General features: G+C 46.5%; 1 protein-coding gene across 1 annotated transcript in view; it reads left to right on the forward strand.

Moving 5' to 3' along the window:
- ZNF618 (zinc finger protein 618) overlaps positions 1-12,210 on the forward strand; it is a 55,125-nt gene that overhangs the window by 26,982 nt on the left and 15,933 nt on the right. The gene's annotated exons all lie outside the window — the stretch shown is intronic.

Here is a 12,210-nt window from a genome sequence, read left to right on the forward strand (position 1 = left end):
GGCTGCAAGAGGTGGGAAGCCCGCTCTGTCCCCTTAAGCCAGCAGAGGCAGAGGCCTCTGCTTTAGTGGACTCAGAGAGGCCCAGGCCCATGTGGATTTGGGGTTAGGAGGGTGGGCAGCACTTGTCCAAGTTCTTCAGTGGCCCTGTCCCCACCTCCTCTGGGCACCTCCAAATCATGTGGTTCCTGTATCTCTACCCCCAAAGCCAGTGCCCTGTGATACATCTTCAGTCTGAACTAATGCAGGAAGAACCCACGCCACAGGTATGGTTAACTAGACAAAGTAGCTCCTCTTTGTCCTCGTTGGTGGGAAGCTAAGGAGGGAGCAGGAGCACTGAGATGGGAGCTGGAAGCCCTGAGTATTAATCCCCACAGGGCCCCAGCCTGTCCCTGGCCCACCATCTCTCACTCTTCCCCTGGCAGGGGAGGGAAAGGGCACTAAGGACACTTCCCCTGGGGACATCCTGGCCCTCCATCCTCCTGACGCCTGTGGGCCTGCCTCCTGATTTCCCAGCTCCCCCTTTCTTGGACATCAAAAGGGTATCCGTCCTTAGATCCCTGAGTATACGAGCTGGGGGGCTTCAGTCTTCCACTCTTTCTCGTACAGGTGCAGAAACCAAAGTTCTGGCAGGGGCGGGACTTGTGCAGCGTCTCAGGACAGCAGGGCTGGATGTTAGGAGCCTGTCTGGGAGTGTTTCTCACAGCAGAGCTGTGGGTATCCCATGCCCCAGTCTATGGATGGGAGAAGACTTGGGTCCAGAGAGAGGGGGAGAGTTTATGCAAGGTCACTGGGGGTTCACGCCACTTTCAAGTCTGGGAAGGCCCATGACCCTCCTGGAGACCTGACAACAGCAGCACAGGCAGGTGGCTTCCGCCAGGGTATTTGGGTGGGGAGGAGCCGTGTCCAGAGCTTTCCTCCCTGCTGGGCAGAGTGGCAGGGGCTGAGGGGTCTCCCCAGGGGCGATGGCTCCAGTGCCCAGGTCGAGCACTGGGCTGGGATTCTCATCCTAGCTTGCCCTTGACTGCTGTGTGACCTTTTGCCTGTCGCTCACCTTCTCTGGGCTCAAGTTTCCCATCTGTGAGAGCTCTCGAGGTCTTCCCAGCCCCAGGTCTGGATTCCAGGTAGCTCCAATGTGAGGTGACCCTCAGGCAGGCACCTGCTGTGGCCCAACTAGACGAACCCCTCCCACCACCCAAGCTGGAAATGTATAGTTCATTGAGTGCCCTCCATGTAGCCAGCCAGGTGGTGTGTGGGGTGAGGATGTGAAGGTTCCACTGGGTGGGTACTGACTCGTCCAGTTGACCCACTCGTGGTGCTGATTGCCAGGCATCAGGGCTGTAGCTGGGCTTGAACTCCACAGCCCGGGCCCCTCTGGGAATCCAGCTTTCCATGGGCAGGGGCGGGGCAGCTGTGTCCGTGCCCTCCAGTGACGCAGTGAATGGTGCCCAGAGCACATGCTACCCATGATGCACTTTCACTGGGGGGTTAGGTCCGAGGCCAGCTGCAGCCTTGGTGTCAGCCCTTGGAGAGTATCTTCAGTGCTGCCTCTGCTCTTCTGGGATAAGTTGAGTAAAGTCATAGGGTTAGTAAGGGGGGGGCTTGGCTTTGAATCCTGGCAGGCAGGCTTCAGGCCCGTACCTGACCTTGAAGCTGTCCCGCATCACATGTCAGATGGTACAGCAGGAAGGGGTGTGTCGCTTGTACCCTAATTTCTTCCCGACAGCCTGGTGCTGCTTTCCTGAAGGTCAGTCTACTTCTTTTTCTCTGGTCCTCATTTTCTTCTGTCCTCTGTTGTGGACTCTCTCTTTGTCCTTCTGCATTTGTTTGTTGACCGAATCTCTCTATCACCCACTGAAGTCTGGGGACTCTAGGAGCATCTGTGTTTAAAATACAGCATGAGAGATTTAGGCTACACCCAACAGAGGACTAACTCCAAAGCTGACCCAAGAGACATCCCCCGTGGTGGCCTCTGGATCTAGAGATTTGTGGGCTGATGGGTTCTGTGTGGAGGCCGGGACTGGACTTGGGGCTTCATCAGGTGTTATCCACGGCCAGGGCTTGCGACCCTGGGCCTGTGAGAGTATCTAGAAGGATATGGGTCAAGTATAGAAAAAGTTCTTACAAACGGAGCCATGTAATATATATTCTTTTATGCCTGGCTCATAAAATGTTTTTAAGACTTGTAACATGTTATCGTATGTAGTGGCTGTGCATTCTCTTTCAGCTGAGCAATATTCCACTGTATGAAAATACCACCGCTTGTTTGGCCATTTACCAATTCATTTGGGTTGGTTTCGTATTTAGGTTATTATAAAGCTGCTATGAAAATGCTTGTATGAGGCTTTTTGTGGGCACATGTGTTCATTTCTCTTGGATAAATAAATACCAAGCAGTGGAATTACTGGGCCATGGGGGATAGTGTGTTTAACTTTTTAATAACTGACAAACCATGTTCCAAAATGACTGTAGCATCTTACACTCCCCCCAGCCATGTCTGGGAATGCCACTTGCTCTGTGTTCTTGCACATGTTTGGTGGCATCGGGCTATTTAATCCTAGTTATTCTAGAGAATGGGTAGTGGTATGTCACTGTGGTGTTAATTTGTATTTTCCTAATGAAAATGACTGTATTTTCCTAATGATGTTGACCATCTCTGCATTTGCTTTTTTGACCATTTATATATTTTACTTTGGAAATTGTTTTGGCCTTTTTGCCTGTGTTTTGATTGGGCTGTTGGTCTTTTTATTATTACGTTGTAGGAGTTCTTTATTCAAATAGGTCTGGGTTGTCTGTCAGATATATGTATTATGGAGATTTTCACCTGGTCTCTGGCATGCCTGTTGATGTGCATATAGTATCATTTGATGAGCAGATGTTTTTCATTTTGTTGATGTCCATTTTATCATTTTTTTCTATAGTTAGTGCTTTCTAGGTTCTACTTCAAGGCTATCCTTGCCTCCCTCGAGATGGCGAAGATAGCCTCTCCTTCCTTACCTTTTAGAAGTTTTATAGTTTTAGCTTTTGCATTTAGATCTGTGGTCCGAGTTAACTCCTGGGAATGATGTGAGGTATGAGTTGGGATTCATTTTATTCCATACAGATACCTGGTTGTTCAGTACCATTTGTTGGAAAGATTATTTTTTCCTATTGCATTGCATTGTACCTTTGCTGAAAGTATTTAAATGTGTAAGTGTGAGTTTATATCTCTCCCACTGATGTGTTTGTCTGTCTTCATGCCAATTCCGCATGCTCTTATTTACCGAAGCTTTGTAGTAAGTCTTAAATCAGCTCCTCTTAGTTTTTCAACTTTGTTCTTCTGTTTGAAGAATATTTGGCTATTCTGAGAACTTTATTTTTCCATATAAATGTTAGTTTTCTCCAATTTCCACCAAAAAAATCCAGCTGGGATTTTGTTTGGGATTACATCGAATCTATAGAACACTTTAGGGAGAACAGACATTGCAATAATATTGAATCTTCCAGTCCTTGAGCATAGAATATTTCTCCAAGTATTTAGGGCTTATTTAATTTCTCTCAGCAATAGTTTGTACTTTTCAGAGAAGTCTTGCATGTGTTTATTGATGGTACTGTGATTTTTAAATTTAATTTTTCAATTGTTGCTATTACATATAAACAAGCAATTTTTGTATATTGAATTTGTATCCTGGAAATTTACTAAATTCACTTATTCTAATAGATTTTTTGTACACTTCTCAGGATTTTCCTTGTATATGCAGATGTCGTCTGTTAATAAAGACAGCTTTACTTCTTTCCGATCTGTATTCTCTTTATTATTTTTTTCTTCCTCACTATTCTGGTTAGGACCCTCCAGTACAATGTTGAGTAGAAGAAATGAGTGGGTATCTCTACTTTGTTCCTGATCATAGAGTTCAGTTTTTTATTAAGTAGTGTGTTAGCTAAAGTAGATTTTCATAGATGCCCTTTATTAGTTGAGGAAGTTACCTTCTATTCATAGTTTTCTGAAAGTTTTTATTATAAATTCGTGTCACATGGTTTTTTCCTACATCTATTGAGATGATTCTATGGATTCTTAGCTTTTATTTTGTTAGGGTGGTAAATTACATGGTTTTTAAGAAAATAAGTCACTGTGCCTATACTTTATTAAAATATATTAAGAATATCAGAAAGTCAAACAGTGAAATGAACTGAAATAAGTTACAACATGAGGATGTTTATTCTTTGCCACAGAATGACTTCCTTCTTCAAAGCTTCTTTTCTTTTTAAATAGGATCTATTTAAGGTATATAACTGGATGATTTGATATACATATGCATTGTGAAACAATCACCACAATCAAGTTTTTGCATGGGCATCTAAATTACTTAAAGAGCCAGGGTAGTTTGTATAGTTCATTTGTTTTCAAGAACATGTTTTCCACCCACTTCTATCTAAAGGATTTTAAACTGGCTTTTAATATCACTCCCCAGACTGCCCCCTCAAGGGCAGGGAACTACAGTCCTAAGATTAGCAGAGTGCCCCATACTCAATCAGTGATGTTTTAATTATGGTCATAATCAAGACCATCTGGTGAATTTTTTTTTAAACCTGCATTGAGGTATATTGTCATACAATAAAGTGCCCATAATTTAAAGTACACAGTTTGATAAGTTTCAACCGACATGTGACCCATGAAACTGTCACCACAGTGTAATGAACATATCCACCACCGCTGTCTCCTCCAGCCCTTCTGTAATCCCTCACTTACCACTTCGTCCCCAGGCAAACACTGACCCACTTCCTGTTAATGTAGACTAGTTTGCATTTCCTAGAATTTTACATATATGCAATCTTACAGGATGAACTTCTTTTGGTCTGGCTTTCACTTTCAGATTGGGTCTGAATCTCACTTGGTTTGAGATTCATCCATGTTTACATTGCATCAGTAGTTCATACCTTTTAATTGATAAGTAGTATTCCATTGTCTAGATCTACATGCCACAATTCCTTTATCTGTTCACATATGGATGGACATTTGGGTTGTTTCCAGTGTGGAGCCAGTGCAAATAAAGCTGCTGTGAACGTTTGTGCACGTGTCTTTGGAAGGACAAATGCTTCCATTTCTCTGGGGTAAACAACCTAGGAGTGGAATGGCCGGATCATATGGTAGGTGTATGTTGAACTTTTAAGAAACAGCCAAATTATTTTCCAAAGTGGTTCTGCTATTTTACATTCCAACCAGCACTGTACTTTTCTCATAATGTTCTTGTCTACATTGGATATCAGAGGAGTGCTGGCCTCATAGAGTGAGTAGGGAAGAATATTCCCTCCTCTTCAGTTCTCTGAAGAGTTTGTATAGAATTGGTATTATTTTACTTAAATGTTCTATAGAATTCAACAGGAAAGCCATCAAGTCTGAAATTTTCTTTGTGGGAAGGATTATTTAAACATATAAGCATCAAAATTCTCAACTGTAATTATGGATTTGTCTGTTTCCCCTCTTTGGTCTGTCAGTTTTTGATTCATGTAATTTGAAACTCTGTTATTAGGTACATACACTTGGGATCATTGTGTCTTGATACATTGACCTTTTTTGAAATTGTGCAATGCGCTTTTTTATCTCTGGTGGTACCTGTTGTCCTGAAATCTACTTTATCTGATATTATAGCCATTACAGCTTTTTTAGGATTAGCAGTTGCATGGTATAGTTCTTTTCGTCATTTTCTTTTAATCGATCTGTATCTTTATATTTGAAGTGTGTACATATAGTTTATTCTTACTCCTTTATCCGGTCTGGCAGTCCCTGCCTTTTAATTGAAGTATTTAATCCATTTACACTTAATATAATTTATTGATATGGTTGGATTTAAGTTTACCATCCTGTATTTTTTTCTATAGGTCCCCTTTGTTCTTATTACTCATTTTTTCTTATTTTCTTGCCTTCTAGTATTAAGTATTTTTAAAAATTTCCTCTTAGCTTTCTAGCCAGAACTCTTTTTCTTTAGTGGTTACTCTGTGGTTTAGAATATACATCTTTAATATATTACAATCTGCCATGAATATATATCATGAGACATCATAATGTAAACTCCTCAGAGAGTTTATTAATGTAAAAGCCTTCCAGCAGTACACTTCCCATTTACTACCCTCCTATCCTTTGTGTTTTTCTTGTACCTTTGTGCCTACATCTGTTATACACGCAAGTTACTCTTTTAGCTTAAAACAGTCAATTATTTGTTAAAGCAATTAAGAAATGAGAAAATGCCTTTTATATTTACATATTTACTGTTTATAAACTGTAATTTTTTTTCTTTCGTGCAAATCAGAATTCCATCTATTATCATTTTCCTTTATTGCAGAAGAACTTTCTTTGACATTTCTTATGTTGTAGGTTTGTTAGTGAAAGATTCTCTCAACTGAAGATGTTTTCATTACATCTTCTCTGTTGAGGGATATTTTCTCTGGATATGGAATTCTAGGCAGAGAAATTTTTGTTTCAGCATTTTAAAAATGTCATTCCTTTATCTTCTGCCTTATATTGTTTCTGATGAGAAGTCAGAGATCATTCTGATTGTTGTTCTCCTATATTTAATGTGTCTTTTTTCTCAGGATATTTTAAAATATTTCTCTGTATGACTGGTGTTTAGAAATTTGATTATGATGTGTAGTTTTCTTTGTGTTTATCCTGTTTGAGAGATTCATTGAGCTTCTTGGATCCTGAGTTTGTATTTTTTATCAAACTTGGAAATTTTTCAGCCAATATTTTTTCAAATATTTGTCTTTTCTATTGAGACTGTAATTACATATATGTTAGACATTTGATAATGTTCACAGATCAACTGAAGCCCTGTTCATGTTTTTCAGCCTGGTTTTCCATTTGTGCTTCAGGTTGGACAGATTTTATTGCCCTGTCTTCAGGTTCATTGATCTTTTCTTATGTAGTGTCCAATCTGCTTTATTAGAAAAATTCATTAAGTAAATTTTTTATTTCGCCTATCAAATTTTTCATCTCTGTAAGTTACATTTGGTTCCTTTTTATAGCTTTCATGACTCTCTTTGTTATGTTCATGTTCTCCTTTAAATCTTTGAGCATATTTATAGCAGCTGTTTTAAGGTCCTTGTCCCCTAATTCCATCATCTCTGTCATTTCTGTGTGTTTCTGTTGACTGGTTTTTCTCTTGATTATTGGTCAAGTTTTCCTGCTTTACCTGAAAAAGAACTGTTCATACTGTGCTACATGTTGCAGATACTGTGTTGTTGACTGGAATTTTGTTGTTGTCTTTTGAAAAGAGTTTTGTTCTGGCAGGCAGTTATTTCACTTACAGATGAGCCTGATACTTCAAAAGCTGGTTTTTATGCTGTGTTGGGGCAAGTCTAGAATAGTTCTTATTCCAGGGTGAGAGTAGTTTCTCTAAGGCCTGGCCTTTCTGGGTCTGAACTGAAAGCCTGAAGTATTCGTATTCAGCGAGTCTTTCCTCTCTGACAGGTGGGAACTCCAAAACATCTCTAGCCTTGTGTGACCTCTGAATCTGCACTGAGCCACAGCCCTCCAGTAGCTGTTTTCTGCTCGGCTTTGCAGAGACTCCCTCTGCACAGATGCAGTTTGGTATGCAGCCAAAGACTTCGAGGGGGCCTCTGTGCACATTTCTGAAGTTCCTTTTTGTTGCACAATTCTCTTTCCTCTTTGTTATTCTGCCCTGAAAATTTGAGCCACCTCAGAAACCCTGAACTCTCAGCACTGCCTCATTGGTTCAGCAGGATGGCGTGCTCTGTTTGGGCTCCACCTCTCTCCGCCCTGGTGCAGAGGGCTGGAGTCACCAAGGGTCTCACATCTTGTCTTCTCTCGTGAGTCACAGTTCTGCACCACCTTTGTCCAGCCTTGCAGTCGAATATGGCGGGAGGGCTGGTCCTATAGCAGTTATGTAAGTGTTCCAGTTCCCTTTCTAAGAGGAGAATCCACAAGAAGGAGTCTCCGGTTTGACTCCTGCCATCACACCTCCCATTCACTCCCACCTCCGGCCTGTGAGCACGTGACCCCACTTGCCCTGAATGCGTTTTCACCCTCCTCCACCTTGTGGAGGTTTTCTGGGAGCCTGTCTCCCTGGTCTCTCCACCCTCTCAGTTATATGATTACTTTTCTTGAATCCTTACACTTTCTGAATTGTTTTTGCTCTGGTTAAATTTTCAGCTTTCCAGAAAGAGAAGACCACAGTGCTTTGTGACTTTTTAACTATCTCTTGGGTGCAAATACCGCATGTGTATTTCTTCTAAGCGCAGTCAGCCAGTCTGTCTGAGACTTTCTTTCTTGGTGAGAGCTGGGGTAGGAATTCCAGCGTGCTAATGTGCTAATGTTCCACGTGAGGTCAACGGATGCAGCAGACTGTTGAGTGAAATGAGCCGGGAGCCTGGGAAATTCATCCTGGCTCAGCCCTGGCCCACTCTGTGATCCTGAAGTGGTGCCCACACCTCTCTGAGCCTCCGTGGCCCCCTCCACCTTCCACCCTTGGGGCCAGTGGGAGGATAACATGTCAGATAGCTTCATGGCACAGTTATGTCGCTTCGTGCATCCCATCTTCGATGTGCTCTACTTCAGCAGTGCCGGGTTTTACTCTGCTGGCCATTCACGCATCAGTTCACAGATTCCACAGTATCTGTTGGGCACTGCATTTCAGGGCCTGCGCCAGGCACTCAGTGCATGGTGGGCCAAACTGGCAGAGTTCCTGCCTCCCGGAGCACACAGGCTCATGGGGAAAGAGTCATTGATCAAAGGTCTCTCCATGTGTTGTTACTGTGGTGATCAGTTCTTGGATGGGAAGAGGGAGGGGACTGAGATAAGTGGCCAGGTGGGGAGGTATCAGGGGCGACTCCCCAAGCAAGTGATGTTTATGTGTAATAATTAGGACCAGCAGTCAAAAATTTGAGGGAAGAATGTTCCAGGCCGAGGGAATAGCATGTGCAGAGGCTGTGCTCTTGGAAGAGAAACAGGCATTGTAGGATGTCAGACGGCGAGGTGAGTGGCCGGGAGGAGACTGGGAGTCCCAGGCAGGGGAGTTGGAGCACACGGGTGATACCCCCAGGTCATGCGCTCCCTGAGCTCCCTGCCCCAGGGAAAGAGGGGCACTCCCTTGTGGAATTCTAGGGTTCTCACAGCAGGAACTGTAGGCCATGACGGGGTCTGATTCCCAGGGGATCCTAGAAACCATTCTGCAGGGGTGGAGATGGAGGCTCAGAGGAAAGCAGCTTGCTGGCACTATTGTTAGAAACTCTGTTCCTTGGGGCAGGTTGCCAGAATGTGTGGGTGAGTGCCACAGGGTGGCAGTGGGACTCGGGGGCACGTGACCTCGTGCAGAGGTGTCCCCGAGTAGCTGGCACACTCAAGCTCCTGTCTCATCCCTGCGCTAACATTCCTTGTGGCCAGAAACAAACGTATTATGTCTATAGCCAGAATCGACCTCTGGGCCTTGGTTTCCTTATCTCTAAAAAAAATCCCAGCCGTAGCTGCTCACACCGGGAGAGCAGGTTGCCATTCAGGGTGCTGCTCTGGCTTCCCTGGACGCCCACAAACCCCTGCAAGGCCGGCCGTGCAGGGACAGGCGTCCGTTGCTATCGGTGGGGTGAGGCGGGCAAGCAAGGCCAAGAAAGGGGAGTAGAGTCCAGGACTGCATTGGCCCAAAGGAACGGAGCTGGGATTCAGAGGCGGGTTTGCCTCACTCCGGACTCAGTGCTGGTTCTGTACGGTGAGCCATTTGCTGTGGTCGCCACGCTGTGCCTAACACGGGGACAGCAGAGAAACCAGAGATGAACTCTGGACACCTATCACAACATGACTGTGTAGGTTTATTCCATGGTTAAAAAAAAAAAATTGGAATCTCTCAGATGAGCCGGCCTCTGGTTGGACTCCGGGGCCTCTGAGCTCAGAAAGAGGAGGGAGAGTGGGAGTCCTGGTTCAGAACGCGAGAGGCCAGAAAGCGCGAGTTCGGGGAAGGGGACACTCAGGCCGTGGGGATTTCCTTCTGGGCCTGGGGTAGGGCCGATGAGGGCTTGTTTAAGAGGTCACAACTGAAGCGTTCCCCAGCTCCTGGCACCTGGCCACCACTGTCAGTGGAGGAGTGGGTGACCCTCCCAAAGGGGCAAGGGGCAGCCCTTGAGTCGCTGGAGCTTCCCTGAGTGCCTCAGGGAAGTGATCGGAGACCGGCAGAGTGGTCCTGTGTGACCTTGGGCAAGGCCCCTGAACTGTTCCCCACCTGCCAGGGTGGACAGAGGTGGGGGGGGGCTTCGAAAGCAGTGCGTGGAGTCTTAGACACCCAGGGGAGCTCGGGGGCCACCTCCACCCCAGGGGCGAGGAGGCAGCAGCCAGGGCTGCTGTAGGCAGGCCCCTGCTGTGGCCAGGCACTGAGGCAAGAGGGTGCCCCCGGTGTTAATCCCTGGGGGTCTCTGAGCCCCTGGGCAGCACCAGAGGGGCCCTTCTTGCTGCCTAGTCCTGTTCCTGCCTCCAGGGGACAGCTGCAGACGTCCTGTGATCTCTGAGCGGGAAGACCCCTGCCTCCTCCTCTTTAGTTGTTACCGTGGAGTGTGGCCAGGTTCAGGGACTTGCCACCACTGGTGGTGGCTCAGGGCAGTGTGAAGGAGGCTGGCCACTGCCCACCCGAGACCACCAGAGGTGGAAGCCACTCGAGACCAGCCCGCAGTATCCGTTGACCCCAGCTTCTGCATAATAGGGAAGGGAGACGGGGGCCCTGAGTAGTGGGGTCCCAAGCTTCCCCAGACATCCGGGGACTGCTGCACTTATTTCCATGAAAGCATCAGACGCTGGGTTAAGCACTGTCCCCTGCAAGCAGCAGTTCCCAGTCGGGGCCCACAAGGTGCCACAGAGCCCCTTCTCCTGTGCTCCCCCCACCCCCACCGATCAACCCCCGCCCGCCCCTACCTGTCTGCTTTCTGTCATTCCTTCTGAGCCACCTTCCTTTGGAGGAAAAGCGGCTTAGAAGCCAACATTCTAGAAGATGCCATTTGGGCCTGAGATACTAATTCAGGTGCCCTAGGCATGGGTCACAGGCTGAGTTCTTGGGCTGGTCAGGATTACGGGTGACCTACCCAGTGGGCTGCCAGTGGCCTCCAGGTGACTCTGAGTGTGAGCTGGTGGCCAGGCTTCCCTCGAGAGGCTGGGGAAGGCTCTAGATCTCAGCCCCTGGTGGAAGCAAGAGTCCTTGCTCTCTGTGGCACGAGAAGAGGTTGGGCAGAGACGGTCCCAACCCTCAAACGTGGGGGCCTGTGGCCAAATTAGCCACTCACTTTGCCCGCTCTGAGGGCCCTCGGGGACTGAGAGCGTGACCCTCTCAGGTACTGCCCCCGGGTGGGAGCCGCCGGACGATCCAGACACGGGCTCTGAGTGTTCACATCCAGAGGTCTCCCCGTCTCCACGCTTCGTGGCAGCGAAGACCCAGACGAACCAGTCGGGGAAAAAAGCTCCGGCCTCCGTGGTCCGATGCGCCACCCTCTTACACCGCACCCCTCCAGCCACCCAAACCCAGACGTTCCGCACTCCAAATTCGGGATCTCCGGCAAGCAAGGCAACTGCAGGTACCAATGGCCTCCGTTACCCCACACTTCCTCCACGCCCGTTCTCGCCACCTGCCACAGCTGTGCCCGGGGTCATGGTTCCCTTGCAAGAGCAAGGCAGAAGGTCCCATAGTGTTCTGGGACAGATCTGGGTCCCACCTCTGGCTCTGGCTGGCTCTGGGACCATGGCCAGCCACGTGGCTTCTCTGAGCCAGGTTTTCTCCTCCTAAATCAGAAGGGGTTTACAAGGATATGTGCAAACCTTTTTTTTTTTTAAGTAGTAGAATATTTTTTCCCAAATCATGGCCTAACAGGCCTGTTTTATTTGGCCTTCTCAAGGTTTAAAAAAAAAAATTTTTAATTAACATTTGAACATTAGGAGATTTTATGTAAAACTTTTGATTTCTAGCTGACATTGAAAAGTCAGATCTCACAGTCCTGGGCCCACTTTCCTAAAGGGCAGCAATCAGCTGCCTCCTTTAATAGGGCATGTGCTCTCCAGTTTTCCGAAGTCCCCACCACTCCCTACTGCCTCCCCAACACAATGGCCATGTGGCAGGTGTCATTTCTCATTGTGATCACACTGTTGTCTGTCTTACATCCAGCCCAGTTCATCCATTTATGTCACCTGCCTGGACTGTCGGCATGAGTTTGCATCTCCCACCTTTCAGAAAACTCAAACAAAAATCTCAT

Source organism: Eulemur rufifrons, chromosome 7, assembly GCF_041146395.1.
Source record: "Eulemur rufifrons isolate Redbay chromosome 7, OSU_ERuf_1, whole genome shotgun sequence".
Taxonomy (NCBI): Eukaryota; Metazoa; Chordata; class Mammalia; order Primates; family Lemuridae; genus Eulemur; species Eulemur rufifrons.